Consider the following 16077-nt stretch of genomic DNA (forward strand, 5'->3'; position numbering starts at 1 on the left):
ACCTTGCCTCGAATACCATGGGCCCTTACTTTACTCAGCAGTCTCCCGTGAGGCACCTTATCAAAGGCCTTTTGGAAGTCAAGATAGATAACATCCATTGGCACTCCTTGGTCTAACCTATTTGTTATCTCTTCAAAGAACTCTAACAGGTTTGTCAGGCACGACCTCCCCTTACTAAATCCATGCTGACTTGTCCTAATCTGACCCTGCACTTCCAAGAATTTAGAAATCTCATCCTTAACAATGGATTCTAGAATCTCGCCAACAACCGAGGTCAGGCTAATTGGTCTATAATTTTCCATCTTTTTCCTTGTTCCCTTCTTGAACAGTGGGGTTACAACAGCGATTTTCCAATCCTCTGGTACTTTCCCTGACTCCAGTGACTGTTGAAACATCACCAACGCCTCCACTATTTCTTCAGCTATCTCCTTTAGAACTCTAGGGTGTAGCCCATCTGGGACCGGAGATTTGTCAATTTTTAGACCTCTTAGTTTCTCTAGCACTTTCTCCTTTGTGATGGCTACCATATTCAACTCTGTCCCCTGACTCTCTGGAATTGTTGGGATATTACTCATGTCTTCTACTGTGAAGACTGACACAAAGTACTTATTCAGTTCCTCTGCTATTTCCATATCTCCCATCACAAAATTACCAGTGTCATTTTGGAGCGGCCCAATGTCAACTTTTGTCTCCCGTTTGTTTTTAATGTATTTAAAGAAACTTTTACTATCATTCCTAATGTTACTGGCTAGCCTACCTTCAAATTTGATCCTCTCTTTCCTTATCTCTCTTTGTTATCCTCTGTTTGTTTTTGTAGCCTTCCCAATCTTCTGACTTCCCAATACTCTTTGCCACATTATAGGCTTTCTCTTTTGCTTTGATGCATTCCCTAACTTGCTTTGTCAGCCATGGCTGCCCAATCCCCCCTCTGATAACCTTTCTTTTCTTTGGGATGAACCTCTGTACTGTGTCCTCAATTACACCCAGAAACTCCTGCCATTGCTGTTCTACTGTCTTTCCCACTAGGGTCTGCTCCCAGTCGATTTTCGTCAGTTCCTCCCTCATGCCCCTGTAGTTACCTTTATTTAACTATAACACCTTTACATCTGATTCTACCTTCTTTCTTTCAAATTGGAGATTGAATTCGACTATAGTCTTTATAGTTCCAGCTGGCTTTCTCTCATGCTCTAATTTTCCCTTCCTTATCAATCATTTGGTTATTCTTTGTTGTGTTTTATTTTCTGTCCTGCCCCTATCTCTGTGCAATTGTACGCTTTTTCTTTAAAGTTGACACTATCTTTAATTATTTCAGTTAATCACAGATGTTGGGTCCTCCCTTGGAATTTTTCCTTCTGGATGGGATGTATCTATTATGTGTGATTGATGTACCCCTTAAATGTCTGCCACTGATCTCTATTGACCTGTCCCTTAACCTCGTTTGCTAATTCTCTTCAGCTAGCTGTGCTTTCATGCCCTCGTAATTGTCCTTGTTTAAGTTTAAAATAAGTCCGTTACGTGCGGCTGAAAAATACCTGATATAAACTCCTGCAACACACAGATATTATGCTATGGAAGGCAACTGTATAAAGGCTGCATGGATGTAGATATTCTAGTGGCTTGCTTGGTTTATTTTTGACTTGGGTTACAGAGGAAAACTTTATGGCCTCTCTTCTCGTGAGCTGGATGTGGTACATAATAAAATATGCTCTTTATTGTCTGGAGAAAGAATTACCTTCACAGGTGTAAATGGACTTTTCTCATTTTGCACTTTTGCATCCTCTCGTGTTTCTCTCTGAGGCTTGCGCTGGTCATAGTAAGATGGCAGCAGAATGTCCTTGTTGAGCGCAGTCTGAATGATAGAAGTGAAGCATTTAGAAAAACCCTGCTGTATTTCCTTGATTGTCCAGTCATGTTGCAAATACAGTGAGCCTTGTTATATGAATAAATAAATATTCTGCTTTAACAAAACCTCACCACATAGATTCCATTTTTATAACTCTCTAATGATTTCTACATAATTGAAATAGATTTAACAGCCTAGGAAGTGAGGGTCACAGCCTTCCCAAGTTTTCTTGCTATATCCTGAATTATCCTGCCTGCATTTCAGTTTGGTTGGAAGAATCAGATGGAAGGCAGTGGAAAGTTTGAAAAGCCAGCAAACCATTCCTATAGAACGGAGAACATAGGTTGGAGATATTATTACGTTTGCACGAGTACATATTTTAATTTGACATATCAGTGTTGCCCTGAGGGATTGTTGAAGGTTTAATGGAGACCATTTCTGCCTATGTCATTGTCTGATGACTGCATTTCAAAGTAACTTACTATGAAGTGCTTCAAGCTATTTTAGTGTGATAGGTACTTAAAGCACAGTGCAGCCTTTATAATTAACCATGTTGGCCTTCTGCCAGAATTGTTAAAATCTTGCCAAAGACACTGGACGCGATCCAACGGGAAAAGCACTAAGTTTGGTAACGAGCGTGACTTGCGCATATCGGCCTTGCCAAGGCATCGCGGAGCATGTCCCAGTCTCTGAGGCCACTCCAGAGCAGAGGAATGTGTACCAAACGCAGGTGGACATTGCTGAGGCACTCCAGAGTATAGCCCAGCCACAGAGCAGCATCGCTGACGGTGTCAACACTAATTTGCAGACAATGTTGAGCTGCCAGTGTTGGCAGAGCAGGTGACACAGTGGCCTCTGGAGCTCACGCCACCTGCCCCTCCATCCCAAGGTGACTCCCAGGCCTTACGGGCACCGGAGGCCGACCCAGGGTCTTCCAACAGGCAGACAACAGCGGCCTCCAGCTCACTCGAGTTCACCCCTCCTGAAAATGGCGCGTCTTGAGGTCAGCAGGCAGAACAGAGTGGCACGGCAAGGCAGTGCCACCAGTAAGGCGGCTGGGGCCCTACGGCCGCTGGCCCTCCAGAGGATGCCCGCCAGGAACATCAAAGGCCACAGGACACGGAAAGCAGCAGGCTGCCTCCTCCTCCGATGTGCATCCTGGGGACGCATCTAATAAACATAGCGGCAGAGCACAGAGAGCTAAGAAGATTGAGGATCACTGAGTGGGCACTGGGGGGGTGGGGGTGGGGGGGGGGGGTGGCACCACCGGTAGCTGGGGAGAGTTTAGGGATTTGATTGTTCACCATTAAAACTGTTACATCTGAGACCTGTGAAGCTTCTGTCACATGATTCCGCTTTGCAGGCCGGACTGCACCCCCAGCCCCTGCACCCAGGCACTGTTGTCCTAGATATGTGGCCCCTGAGGCACGCCACGTGCAGATGATTGGTGTGCGTACATTGTCAGCAGAAAGATAGGAGTCAGACAATGGCATAGGTTGAGGAGCACCAGAGCTTACCCCACAGCAGGTTATCATCACCCTCCTCCTTGTTTAATGACCCGCTGACAGTGCCAACACAGGCCCATCACCCCTGTCATAATATACACCCATGCACATCATGAGGTAAAAGCAGGCAGTGACAGACACCCAGGTGAGCCAATCAACATACAGAACAGAACACGACCAATCACCAGACAGAACACCAGAGGGGGGCTTCCAACTATGAAACACACGAGGCATCAGCACTCTGCCTCTTTCCACTGGTGACAACCGTAGAGACAGTCAGGGTGTACAAATCATTCAACACCTTCTACACATGGATCAGAGTTAGCCTGGTCCAGATAGTTAATGTTAGTTTACTTAGAGTAGTAGAGAGTCAACCCACAGGCAGCTGCGTGCTTCGTTACTGAAGTTAAATAAATCGTATTGAACCAACACCTACGTTTGGTGTATGCTTTATCATTTAACTGCATCATATTGCAGTCCGTGTTACCCCAGGGTGAATAATACGACACGATACCAGGAGTGGCTACTGCTTCTAAGTAATTTATCTTTGGGAATTCACTGACGGCCAGCAAGTGCCTTCCAGCGGCATGGAAAAGATCCAGGCACCTCCACAGCTCCAGATCTCCGGGAACCTTGGCGCCAACTGGCGGGTCTTCAAGCAGAAATTCAGTCTCTACCTTGAGGCCTCGGGCCTCGAAAGTGCGTCCGATGCCCCAAAAATCCGCTGCTACTGCCGACTGCGGGGGACCAGGCCATCCAAATCTTCAAGTCGCTCACTTTTGCCGACGGTGAGGACAAAACCAAGCTCCAGGCTGTCTTAGCCAAATCCAACAGTCACTGTGAGGTCGAGACGAACGAAACCTTTGAGCGCTATGTCTTCCACCAGCGCCTTCAGGGCAAGGATAAGCCTTTCCAGTCTTTTCTCACTCATCTTCTCATTCTAGCGCAATCCTGCAACTACGGAGACACCGCTGACTCCCTCATCAGGGATCAGATTGTGTTTGGCGTCCACTCCGATGCCCTGCGGGTGCAGCTCCTAAAAATAAAAATATGACCCTGCCAGTGGCCATCGAGACGTGCAAAGTCCACGAACAGGCGAAAATTCGCTATTCCCGCCTTAAGTCGGCAGAGCAGGACCAACTTGCCTCCCACGAGGCAGAGAGTGTACAGGCCATCGCCCGAATGCAGCGCCTGAGCATCAATGAAGACGGCCATTCTGCGCGCTTTTCCAGGGGTCCCACGCATGCGCACCACGGTCGGGAGAACGAAGCGGCCGAAAACTACACTGTGCATGTGTGAGCGGCGGCTGACCGCACTGCGCATGTGCGACAACGCACCGGGCGTCACGACGTCGCCGTGATGACGTGCCCCAACTGCGGCACCGCCCATTTAAAGCGGCAATGACCTGCAAGAGGCGGGCGATATCTCAACTGCAAGAAGCTTGGCCATTATGCGGCTTTGTGCAGGTCTGCACCTCCGATAGGGGGCCAGCGATCCCAGTTCCAACACGGACGCGTTCAAAGTGTGCAGCAAGGGCTGCTGGATTTGGAACCTGATCCCATCACGGATCCAGAGGACGACTGTTCCGGCCATTCATGTACCTGACCTGGATCACCTTCCAGTGCTGCAAAAGATGCAGCAGATCAGAACCCGGCAAAAGCTGACATATGATGCTCATGCTACTGATCTGCCCGTGCTCTCTCCGAAGGACGCTGTTCACGTCAAGTTGCCTGGTGGAGGCTGGTCAGCTCCAGCTGTTGTTGTTCGACAGGCTGCTCCCAGGTCGTTTATGGTTCGCATGGCTGATGGATCTATTGTCCGGCGCAACTGAAGGGCACCACGCAAACTTGCCTGCCCACTGGATCTCACGTTCCCAGATGTCGTTCTGCCATATCCGGGCACCTTGCTCCACGAGGCCACCAATCTGGCAGCATGCCAACCTATCAAGACACCATCATCCCCATCTCCACCTCTCAAGCGGTCCACAAGAATCTGACGACAGCCCCAACGACTGGACTTATAAATAGTTCCTTTGTATATATGCTGTTATGTTTCTGCACCCTAGACACCTTACATGTACATATCCATTCACTCACCAATTGCTGTATATAGTTACTTTTGTAAATATGTCGTACATGCTCTAAGCAGCCGACAAATTTTTTTTAAAGGGGGGATGTCATAATATGCACTCATGCACATCATGAGGTAAAAGCAGGCAGTGACAGACACCCAGGTGAGCCAATCAACATACAGAACTAACACGACCAATCACCAGACAGAACACCAGAGGGGGGGCTTCCAACTATAAAACACACGAGGCATCAGCACTCTGCCTCTTTCCTCTGGTGACAATTGTAGTGACTGTCAGGGTGTATATATCAGTTAGCACCTTCTACATGTGGCTCAGAGCAAGCCTGGTCTAGATAGTTAATGTTAGTTTACTTAGAGTAGTAGAGAGTCAACCCACAGGCAGCTGTGTGCTTCGTTACTGAAGTTCAATAGATCTTATTGAACCAACGCCTACATTTGGTGTATGCTTGATCATTTAACTGCATCGTGTTGCAGTCCGTGTTACCCCAGGGTGAATAACCCGACAACCCTGCTCACTCTGGAGTGATGTTACACAGACCCTGGGAGCGTGGAACAGTGTGGTCGGGGAGGGAGGGTGTGAATTGGGGGGGGTGGGGAATAGGTGGGAGGGGCAGGAAATGGATGGGAGGGGCGGGGAAATTAGTGTGAGGTTGGGGGAATGGGGGAGAGGTGGTGGGAAGGCGGTAGGGAGTCGGATAATAGACACAGTCCCATCCTATGAGAGGCGGGCGAGGATGATGCCTCACTGGCCCCCCGGGCACGCCGGACCCTCGCTGCCGCCTGTCCTCGATCCTCCGGCTGCCACTGTATGTCCTCCCCATGCTCGCCCTCCAGCCCCGCCTGGGCTGGCTCCTCTTCAACGCCCCCCTCCTCAGTCGAGGCCGTATGTGAGGCACGATCAATTGGACAAAGACGATAGTTGAATCCAACTGAGGCTTTATTGCTATCAGATTTGTGGCCTCCCAAAGCAGCTGGCAAAATGGCTGCTGGCTGGAGGACACACATATTTATACCCCGCCTCCTGGGCTGAGCCAGCAGGCAGGGACTACCGGCGAACCTATAGTACAGGTCCTACCGTACATCACCGAATACAGGTGCAATATGGTTTACCACATTCACCCCCTGTTAAAAATTGAGTCCGGCGGGGTGGTGGATAACTATATACAACAATGAGTTAATATTTACAATATTTGAGCAAACAAATGTCCTTTGATGTCTGGTGGACCGGTCAGAGGCTTAGCCGATCCAGGGCCTTGATGTTCCTCTGGGAGCGACGCAGTGGTGTCGGCAATGTTGGTGCTGATCTGGTCGATGGTGACTCCGGGAGCATGCCAAAATCCTCTTCATCGTCGGGCGTGGGCAGGTGGGGAGACGGATGGTCCTGGGCGGGGTTCTGTTGGGAGCAATGGGGGAGGGGAGGGTGGCACCGGGGGCGGAGGGGGTGTGGGGGTGGAACCTGCTGGTGCCAGGTCCCTGAGGGAGACAGTATTCTGCCGGCCGTCAGGGATCGCCACGTAGGCGTATTGGGGATTTGCATGGAGCAAGTGCACCCTCACCACCAATGAGTCCGCCTTGTGGAGTCGGACGTGCTTACAGAGAAGCACAGTTCCCGGAGCTGCGAGCCAAGTCGGGAGCGACACCCCGGATGTGGACTTCCTGGGGAAGGCAAAAAGAGGTTCATGGGGTGTGTTGTTAGTAGCAGTGCAGAGTAATGAGCGAATGGAGTGGAGCGCAGCAGTGAGGACCTCCTGCCAGCGGGAGGCCAGGAGTCTTCTGGACCGTAGGGCCAGCTGGACGGCCCTCCATACCGTCCCATTCTCCCTTTCTACCTGTCCGTTTCCCCGGGGATTATAGCTTGTCGTTCTGCTGGAGGCGATACCCCTGCTGAGCAGGAACTGACGTAGCTCATCACTCATGAATGAGGATCCCCTGTCACTGTGGATGTAGGCGGGGAAACCGAACAGAGTGAAAATTGTGTTGAGGGCTTTAATGACGGTGGCAGACGTCATGTCAGGGCATGGGGTGGCAAAGGGGAATCTGGAGTATTCGTCGATCACACTGAGAAAATATGTGTGACGGTCGGTGGAGGGGAGGTGGCCTTTGAAGTCCACGCTGAGGCATTCAAAGGGGCGGGAGGCCTTCACCAGTCGCGCGTGGTCCGGCCGGTAGAAGTGTGGCTTGCACTCCGCACAGACCTGGCAGTACCTGGTGATTGTCCTTACTTCCTCAATGGAGTAGGGCAGATTTTGTGCATTAAATGAGGTGGTACAACCGTGTGACTCCTGGGTGACAAAGGCTGTCTTGCAGGACCCGAAGTCGGTCTACTTGTGCGCTGGCATATGTACCTCGTGATAGGGCGTCTGGAGGTCCGTTGAGTTTGCCGGGGCGATACATAATCTCGTAATTATAGGTGGAGAGCTCGATTCTCCACCACAAGATTTTATCATTTTTGATCTTGCCCCGCTGTGTGTTGTTGAACATGAAGGCTACCGACCGTTGGTCAGTGAGGAGAGTGAATATCCTGCAGGCCAGGTATTGCCTCCAATGCCACACAGCTTCAACGATAGCTTGGGCCTCCTTTTCGACGGATGAATGCCGAATTTCTGAGGCATGAAGGGTGCGGGAAAAGAATGCCACGGGCCTGCCTGCCTGATTGAGGGAGGCGGCAAAGGCGACGTCTGATGCGTCGCTTTCTACTTGGAAGGGCAATGTCTCATCTACAGCGTGCATTGTGGCCTTGGCAATATCAGCTCTGATCCGGGCGAAGGCCTGTTGGGCCTCGGCCGTCAGGGAAAACTGGGTGGACTGTATGAGTGGGCGGGCCTTGTCCGCATAGTTTGGGACCCACTGAGCGTAGTACGAAAAGAACCCCAGGCAGCGTTTGAGGGCCTTGGGGCAGTGGGGGAGGGGGAGCTCCATGAGGGGGCGCATGCAATCGGGATCGGGTCCCAGAACCCCGTTCTGGACCACATAGCCGAGGATGGGTAAGCGGTTCGTGTTGTAAGTGAGGTTTAGGAGAGTAACGGTGTGGAGAAATTTAGCAAGGTTGGCGTCGTGGTCCTTCTGATGATGGCCGCAGATGGTGACGTTGTCTAGGTACAGAAAGGTGGCCCGCAACCCGTAGCGGTCGACCATTCGGTCCATCTCCCTTTGGAAGACCGAGACCCCATTTGTGACGTCGAAGGGGATCCTAAGGAAGTGGTATAGGCGGCCGTCTGCCTCGAAGGCGGTGTATGGACGGTCCGATTTACGGATGGGGAGCTGGTGGTAGGCGGATTTCAGGTCTACCGTTAAGAAGACCCGGTACTGTGCAATATGGTTAACCATGTCAGATATGCGTGGGAGGGGGTACGCGTCGAGCTGCGTGTACCGGTTGATGGTCTGGCTGTAGTCCACGATCATTTGGTGTTTCTTCCCAGTTTTAACTACTACCACTTGAGCTCTCCAGGGGCTGTTGCTGGCCTCGATGATGCCTTCCCAAAGCAGCCGCTGGACTTCGGACCTGATGAAGGTCTTGTCCTGGGTACTGTACCGTCTGCTCCTGGTGGCGACGGGTTTGCAATCTGGAGTTAGATTGGCAAAGAGGGAAGGTGGGTCGACCTTTCGGGTCGCGAGGCCGCACACAGTAAGGGGTGGTAAGGGCCCGCCGAATTTCAGAGTTAGGCTCTGGAGGTTGCACTGGAAGTCCAGGCCGAGGATTAGGGCAGCGCAGAGGTTAGGGAGGACGTAGAGGCGGAAGCCGCTGAATTCTACGCCCTGGACTGTGACCGTACAGTACCCCCGGATCGCTACACAATGGGATCTGGAGGCCAGGGAGATTTTTTGGTTGGCGGGATGTATCGTGAGGGAGCAGTGCCTTACCGTATCCGGGTGTATGAAGCTTTCGGTGCTCCCAGAGTCCAGCAGGCAGGAGGTTACATGTCCGTCGACTTTCACGCTGGTGGATGCGTTGGTCAGGTTATGCGGACGAGACTGGTCGATTAACATGGAGGTGAGTCTTGGTTGGTCGTCGGGTAATGGGGCGGTTGGTGAGCCCAGCTCCTGGAATGCTTTTGGTGCCCATGTGCTGAGGGGTAGACAAGATGGCGGCACCCGAAGATCTTGCGGGTTACAAAATGACGGCACCCATGGAACGTACGTTGCAGGGGTGGAACAAGATGGCGGCGCCCATGGAATGCACGTGTTGCGCGGAGGGGAAGTTGGCGGCGCCCACTGGCCGCACGTAGTCTGAGGGGGGGGGATGGCGGCACCCATTGTCCGTGACCGAGGGGGGTGGGGGCGATAGTGGCCACTGAGTGGGCCTGGCACACCGCGGCGAAGTGGCCCTTCTTCCCGCAGGCTTTATGAAGGGCAGTGCGGGCCGGGCAGCGTTGGCGGGGGTGCTTCTGTTGGCTGCAAAAATAGCATCGGGGGCCCCCGGGGTTCGCTGGCTGGCGTGCAACGCAGGCGTATTGGGTGGGCAGCGCCCCCGCTGGGGCGGCTGTCTGTGTGATCCACAAAGCGTAGGAGGGGTGGGCCGCATGTCTGGGGGTGTAGGACTGGACGTTGTGCAGGGCAACCGTCATGGAGAGCGCTAGCATTTTAGTCTCTGCGAGGTCGTGCGTGGCCCCTTCTAGGAGTCGCTGGCGTATGAGATCTGACCCATTTCCAGTCACAAAAGCGTCCCGCATAAGGAGGTCTGAGTGTTCCGTGGCCGTAACGGCCTGACAGTCACAGTCCTGGACTAGTGGGATTAGGGCCCACCGGAAGTCTTTTATGGACTCACCAGGGAGTTGAGAGCGAGTGGCGAGTGCGTGCCTGGCGAAGAGCGTGTTCGTTTTCTGTGCGTAGTTGTCCTTGAGTAGAGTCATGGCTTCGGCGTAGTTCGGCGCGTCCTGGATTAACAGAAAGACTTTGGAGCTCAACCTGGAATATAAAATCTGAATCTTCTGAGCCTCCGGAACAGGGGTCGGCGCCGCGTTGATATACGCTTCAAAGCAAGCTAGCCAGTGCTGGAAGTCCTTTCTGGCGTCGCTTGATTGCGGATCCAGCTGCAGGTGATCCGGTTTGATACGGAGGTCCATCCTTAGAAACTGATAGCAATAAATTGAGGCACGATCAATTGGACAAAGACGATAGTTGAAGCCAACTGAGGCTTTATTGCTGTCAGATGTGTGGCCTCCCACAGCAGCTGGCGAAATGGCTGCTAGCTGGAGGACATACATATTTATACCCCGCCTCCTGGGCGGAGCCAGCAGGCAGGGACTACCGGCGAACCTGTAGTACAGGTCCTACCTTACATCACCTAATACAGGTGCAACAGTGGTTTACCACAGTATGTCCCTGCTCTTCCATCTCTAGCACGTTGCCCCGGTGCTCTGCCAGGTTGTGGAGGGGATAAGACCACTAGAATGGGCACATCAGATCACCAGCCGGCCCTCTGGGGGGTGTACTTTAATTGGGAGCATTTTTTTTAAATTTAAAAAATAACATACGGGAATGTTTAATGACAGAAAGAATAATAAATGTTGAATGGAACTGTTTCAGTTTCCCTCCTAACATCACCATCAAAGTAATGAGTGATGAACGGGGAAAGCTTGTTCAGGTAAGGCTTAGCAACAAGAGCAAGGATTAACCATTTAGTTTAATGGGTTTGGAGTCATAGAGTCACAGGGCGGGATTCTGCCGCAACTGGCCGGATGGCCCGACGCTGGCGCCAAGAGCAGCGCGAACCACTGCGCCGTCGGGCCGACCTGAAGTTGCGGAATCGTCCGCATTTCCAGGGGCTAGGACGGCGGCGGAGGGGTTGGCGCCGCGGCAACCGGCGGCGAAGGGCCGGCGGGAGTTGGCGCATGCGCAGACCGGCCGGCGAGTTCCTGCGCGTGTGTAGGGGGGCTCTTCTCCGCGCCGGCCATGGCGGAACCCTACAGAGGCCGGCGCGGAAGGAAAGAGTGCCCCCAAGGCACAGTCCCGCCCGCAGATCGGTGGGCCCCGATCAAGGGCCAGGCCACTGTGGGGGCCACCCCTAGGGCTGAATCCCCCCGTGCCCCTCCGAGGACTCACCTAGTTGGCCTACAAGCCAGGTCCCGCCGTGATGGACCATGTCCATTTCCCCATGTCCATCGGGGCCCGGGGAATTGCTGGGGGGGCCGCTGCCAATGGCCCCCGACCGGCGCGGCGTGATCCCCGCCCCCACCCGAAAACAGGCACTGGAGAATTCAGCAGCCAGTGTCAGAATGGCGGGGTGGGATTCACGTGTCTGGAGAGCTGTTCAGACTGTTGAGTCCATTTGTGGAACCTTTTTTGGTCAGTTTAATACTGAGATGTTCCCACAAAGCATTTGTAAAAGCTTAGACAGGCATTGATATGTGTTTACTTGCATTTCTTAAACATTTCCAGTACTGCACTTAGGAAAGGTCATAAACCTGAAGTCATTCTATTTCTCGCTGCACAGATGCTTCCAGATCTGCTGAGTATTTGCAACATTTTCTAAAAATATTCAGAAATGCAGCACTTGTGTTTTCTTCTGTTGGTTCTGGTGTTTTTAAGGACGGGGTGCGGTAGGGGGGGGGGAGCGGTGCGGGGGGAGGTTTAATAAGGACACGGGGAGTACACACTGAGTAAGAATAAAGAACTTTGTATTATTTACAGTTGTGTTATATACAACTCCTGGTAGAAGAGACACCGGGTGTCTCCACGGACGGTGCCTCACTGGCCTACCCGTTATACATAGTTGAATGAAGCCTCCCCTCCCCTCAGCGGGGGAGCTCGTATTCCGCGAGAACCATAGGAAGATAATCATTCCCACCCGTAAGTCCCGTGCGGGATATGACGGGCGGGGGAAGTTAGTTCCAAGGGGAAAAACACTTTGCATTGATCTGCTTGTACTTTGTCCATTCAGCAATTGATCAAGCTGAGAATTCACCGGGGTTCTTGTTTGGTGGCAGTTCCTCAGCTTTAGCCTCTGACGGCAGGGTTCACAGCCTGCATTTGAATTAGGAATTGAGTCAGAATCCATTCCCTTCCTTCTTCAACCCTGATCATGTCTTTCCAAATTCCCACCCTTCCTCCCCTCTCGATTTCCTCCCCCCCACTTCTAAATCCTCCCCCTACCTCATTCCTCCATGTCTCATTCCGATTCTACCCCACATTCTTTCTCTTCCCCTTCTGTTCCCATTCTCCCCCTCCTCTTCCCTCCTCGATTCCCTCCCTCATCCCGCCCTACATTAAATGTAATCTGCCATGTGTTTGCCCATTCCACCAGCCAGCGTGCCAGGCTGACAGTGCCAAGATGCCCAGGTGTCAGGTGAGTGCCAGCGTACCACGTTGCCCTGTCCCCGACCACCCGGTCTCAAATGGTCTGCGATATCCCCTGAGGTGCCATTATGCCTTGTCCACCTTTGTGTGGACCAGTACTATCGGGCGCCCTGGCGAGGTCTCGCAGTTGAATCGCGAGCGCTGGGTGAATCCGGCATCCGGGTATTTAAATGAGCCATTATGCAGATCTGGATTGCACCCAATGAAGACCAGTTCCAAATCTCGTTGGATAGAGCGAGTTGGGTAACTCGTAATCGGCTTGGCGCCTGTCGTGGAGCTCAATGTGGGGCTCTCGCGCGATTCATCCGTTGTTTCGTGCTGGGCGCAATGGGTCGCTGAATCGCTCCCATAATTTACTAAAGGGTGAAAGAATGGAAATGTGTGCTACGTTGAAGAATAAAGTGAAATGGGGGAGGTGGAGAATGCAAAACCCAATGGGCTGGAACTTCTGAGGAGTGGCAATCACCTTCACTCTGAAGCTGTCTATTTACCTCATACCTGAGCTCGGCACTTCTGGCCCAGGCTCCTTTCCTCTTCACAAATACTTGCTCAGGGAGTCCTTTTTCTAGGGCAGTATTATCAGGGGAAGCCAAGTCATGCCCCTTTTTTACAGCACTGGCTGCCATATTTTGCTAAGCCTTCGTTCAGTAACACAGTGAAAAGTTTCAGGACATTTTCATAGCTTTTCACTGTCTGAGTGAATGAGTGGTTTGAGGTAAGTGGGTAGGGTGATATGGAAGTAGGATGGGAGGGTACCAGCTGGGTAGGGTGGCAGGGTGATAAGGTGGTAGAGTGTGTGGGGTGGCAGAGTAACAGGGTGGCCAAATTGGATCAGGTCAGGTTGGGGGGGGTGTTGAGGGCCAGGTGACTCGAGAGAGTCATGTGCGGAGTCAGAGGGTTAGTTGGGAAGTTGGAGGGTCGGGTGAGGTGTCGCAGGGTCGGAGTGAGTTGGAGGGTTGGGTTGAGAGTCACAGGGCCATTGCGGAGTCAGAGGGTAAGGGGAATAAAAGGGTTGAAGGCCATCAGAAGGTCAGGGTAGAGACTCGGAAGGTTGGGTGAAGAGTCGGCGGGGGTGGGGTGGGGGGGGGGGGGGGGTGGGGGTGGTTGGAATCAGAGGTTTGAGGTGACCTGGAGGGCCTGAGATGTTGGATGGTCAAGGGGGGGGGGGGGGGAGCGGGTGAGGGGGGGGGGGGGTGAGGATTGAGTGGGTCAGGAGGAAACCAGGGGGCCGGGGAAGTCAGTGGGATTGGAGGAGTCAGAGGGTTGAGGGGAGTTGGAGGGTGGGGGAGTCGGAGGGTCGGATGAATAGTTGAAGAGAGTCAGAGGGCTAGGTGGGGTGTTGAGCGTTGAGTGGAATCAGTGAATAGAGGTTGGAGTGGTTAGAGTTGAATTGGCAAGGTTGGGATGTGGGGGGGGGGGAGGGGGGGTGGCGCAGGGAGGAATCAATGGGAAGTTCTGAGTGATCTTTTGCATAGTTACCCAGGAGTTAAATATGTTTTTTTCTGGGGTAACTATTCTGTTAAGCGAGTCAGAGTTGGTGTCATGTTTGGAGGGTTGCAGGTGCCGGGGAATTTTCCACTGGAATGTAAAACTTCCTGGGAAATTCCCTTTAGAGTCCCTTGTGTTGGGGCTGCCGATGGTTACCTCTGCAGTATGACCATCCAGAAACTGGAAGATTTGGGTCAGTATCTCCTAGCAGTACTTGCTGTTTATTCTCTCTGCTCCATGTTCTGTGCCTGCTACAGTCAGTGACCTTACCCTCTGACTCCTGTTTGAAATGCTTTTATTTTTGTGATGACCATAAATCTGGCTTGAATAAGTCTTTCAATTCCTTCGTTGAAAGGTTGTAGAGGTAAGCCAGGTTTTGGAAAATATTGGAGAAAATTCTGAAGGAGAGAATCTATCTCCACTTGAGGCAAGGTTTGATCAGGAATAGTCAGCATGGCTTTCTCAGAGGGAGGTCATGCCTAACAAATTTGATTGAATTTTTTGAGCATGTGACCAGGTTTGCAGTTTACATGGCTTTCAGCAAAGACTTTGACATGGGGGACTTATAAAGAAGGCAATTGCACATGGGATACAGGGGGCGGGATTCTCCGACCCTCCGCGCCGGAAATTGACCCAGTGTGGGGCCGGAGGATAGCCGTTCACACCGGAAATCCAGCGCATCCACGATTCATAAGAACATAAGAACTAGGAGCAGGAGTAGGCCATCTGGCCCCTCGAGCCTGCTCCGCCATTCAATGAGATCATGGCTGATCTTTTGTGGACTCAGCTCCACTTTCCGGCCTGAACAACATAACCCTTAATCCCTTTATTCGTCAAAAAACTATCTATCTTTATCTTTAAAACATTTAATGAAGGAGCCTCTACTGCTTCATTGGGCAAGGAATTCCATAGATTCACAACCCTTTGGGTGAAGAAGTTCCTCCTAAACTCAGTCCTAAATCTACTTCCCCTTATTTTGAGGCTATGCCCCCTAGCTCTGCTTTCACCCGCCAGTGGAAACAACCTGCCCGCATCTATCCTATCTATTCCCTTCATAATCTTATATGTTTCTATAAGATCCCCCCTCATCCTTCTAAATTCCAACGAGTACAGTCCCAGTTTACTCAACCTCTCCTCGTAATCCAACCCTTTCAACTCTGGGATTAACCTAGTGAATCTCCTCTGCACACCCTCCAGTGCCAGTACGTCCTTTCTCAAGTAAGGAGACCAAAACTGAACACACTACTCCAGGTGTGGCCTCACTAACACCTTATACAATTGCAGCATAACCTCCCTAGTCTTAAACTCCATCCCTCTAGCAATGAAGGACAAAATTCCATTTGCCTTCTTAATCATCTGTTGCACCTGAAAACCAACTTTTTGCGACTCATGCACTAGCACACCCAGATCTCTCTGCACAGCAGCATGTTTTAATATTTTATCATTTAAATAATAATCCCTTTTGCTGTTATTCCTACCAAAATGGATAACCTCACATTTATGTATTCCATCTGCCAGACCCTAGCCCATTCACTTAGCCTATCCAAATCCCTCTGCAGACTTCCAGTATCCTCTGCACTTTTTGCTTTCCCACTTATCTTAGTGTCGTCTGCAAACTTGGACACATTGCCCTTGGTCCCCAACACCAAATCATCTATGTAAATTGTGAACAGTTGTGGGCCCAACACTGATCCCTGAGGGACACCACTAGCTACTGATTGCCAACCAGAGAAACACCCATTAATCCCCACTCTTTGCTTTTTATTAATTAACCAATCCTCTATCCATGCTACTACTTTCCCCTTAATGCCATGCATCTTTATCTTATGCAACAACCTTTGTGTGGCACCTTGT

The 16077-nt window shown here is 51.6% G+C and overlaps 1 long non-coding RNA gene across 1 annotated transcript in view; it reads right to left on the bottom strand.

Moving 5' to 3' along the window:
- Positions 1–1687: 1687 nt before the first annotated feature.
- LOC140425717 (uncharacterized) overlaps positions 1688–16077 on the bottom strand; it is a 164492-nt gene continuing 150102 nt past the window's right edge. The window contains exon 3 of the long non-coding RNA XR_011947946.1: positions 1688–1849. This is a non-coding gene — a long non-coding RNA (uncharacterized lncRNA). The remainder of the gene's footprint in view (positions 1850–16077) is intronic.

Source organism: Scyliorhinus torazame, chromosome 6 (genome assembly GCF_047496885.1).
Source record: "Scyliorhinus torazame isolate Kashiwa2021f chromosome 6, sScyTor2.1, whole genome shotgun sequence".
Classification (NCBI taxonomy): domain Eukaryota; kingdom Metazoa; phylum Chordata; class Chondrichthyes; order Carcharhiniformes; family Scyliorhinidae; genus Scyliorhinus; species Scyliorhinus torazame.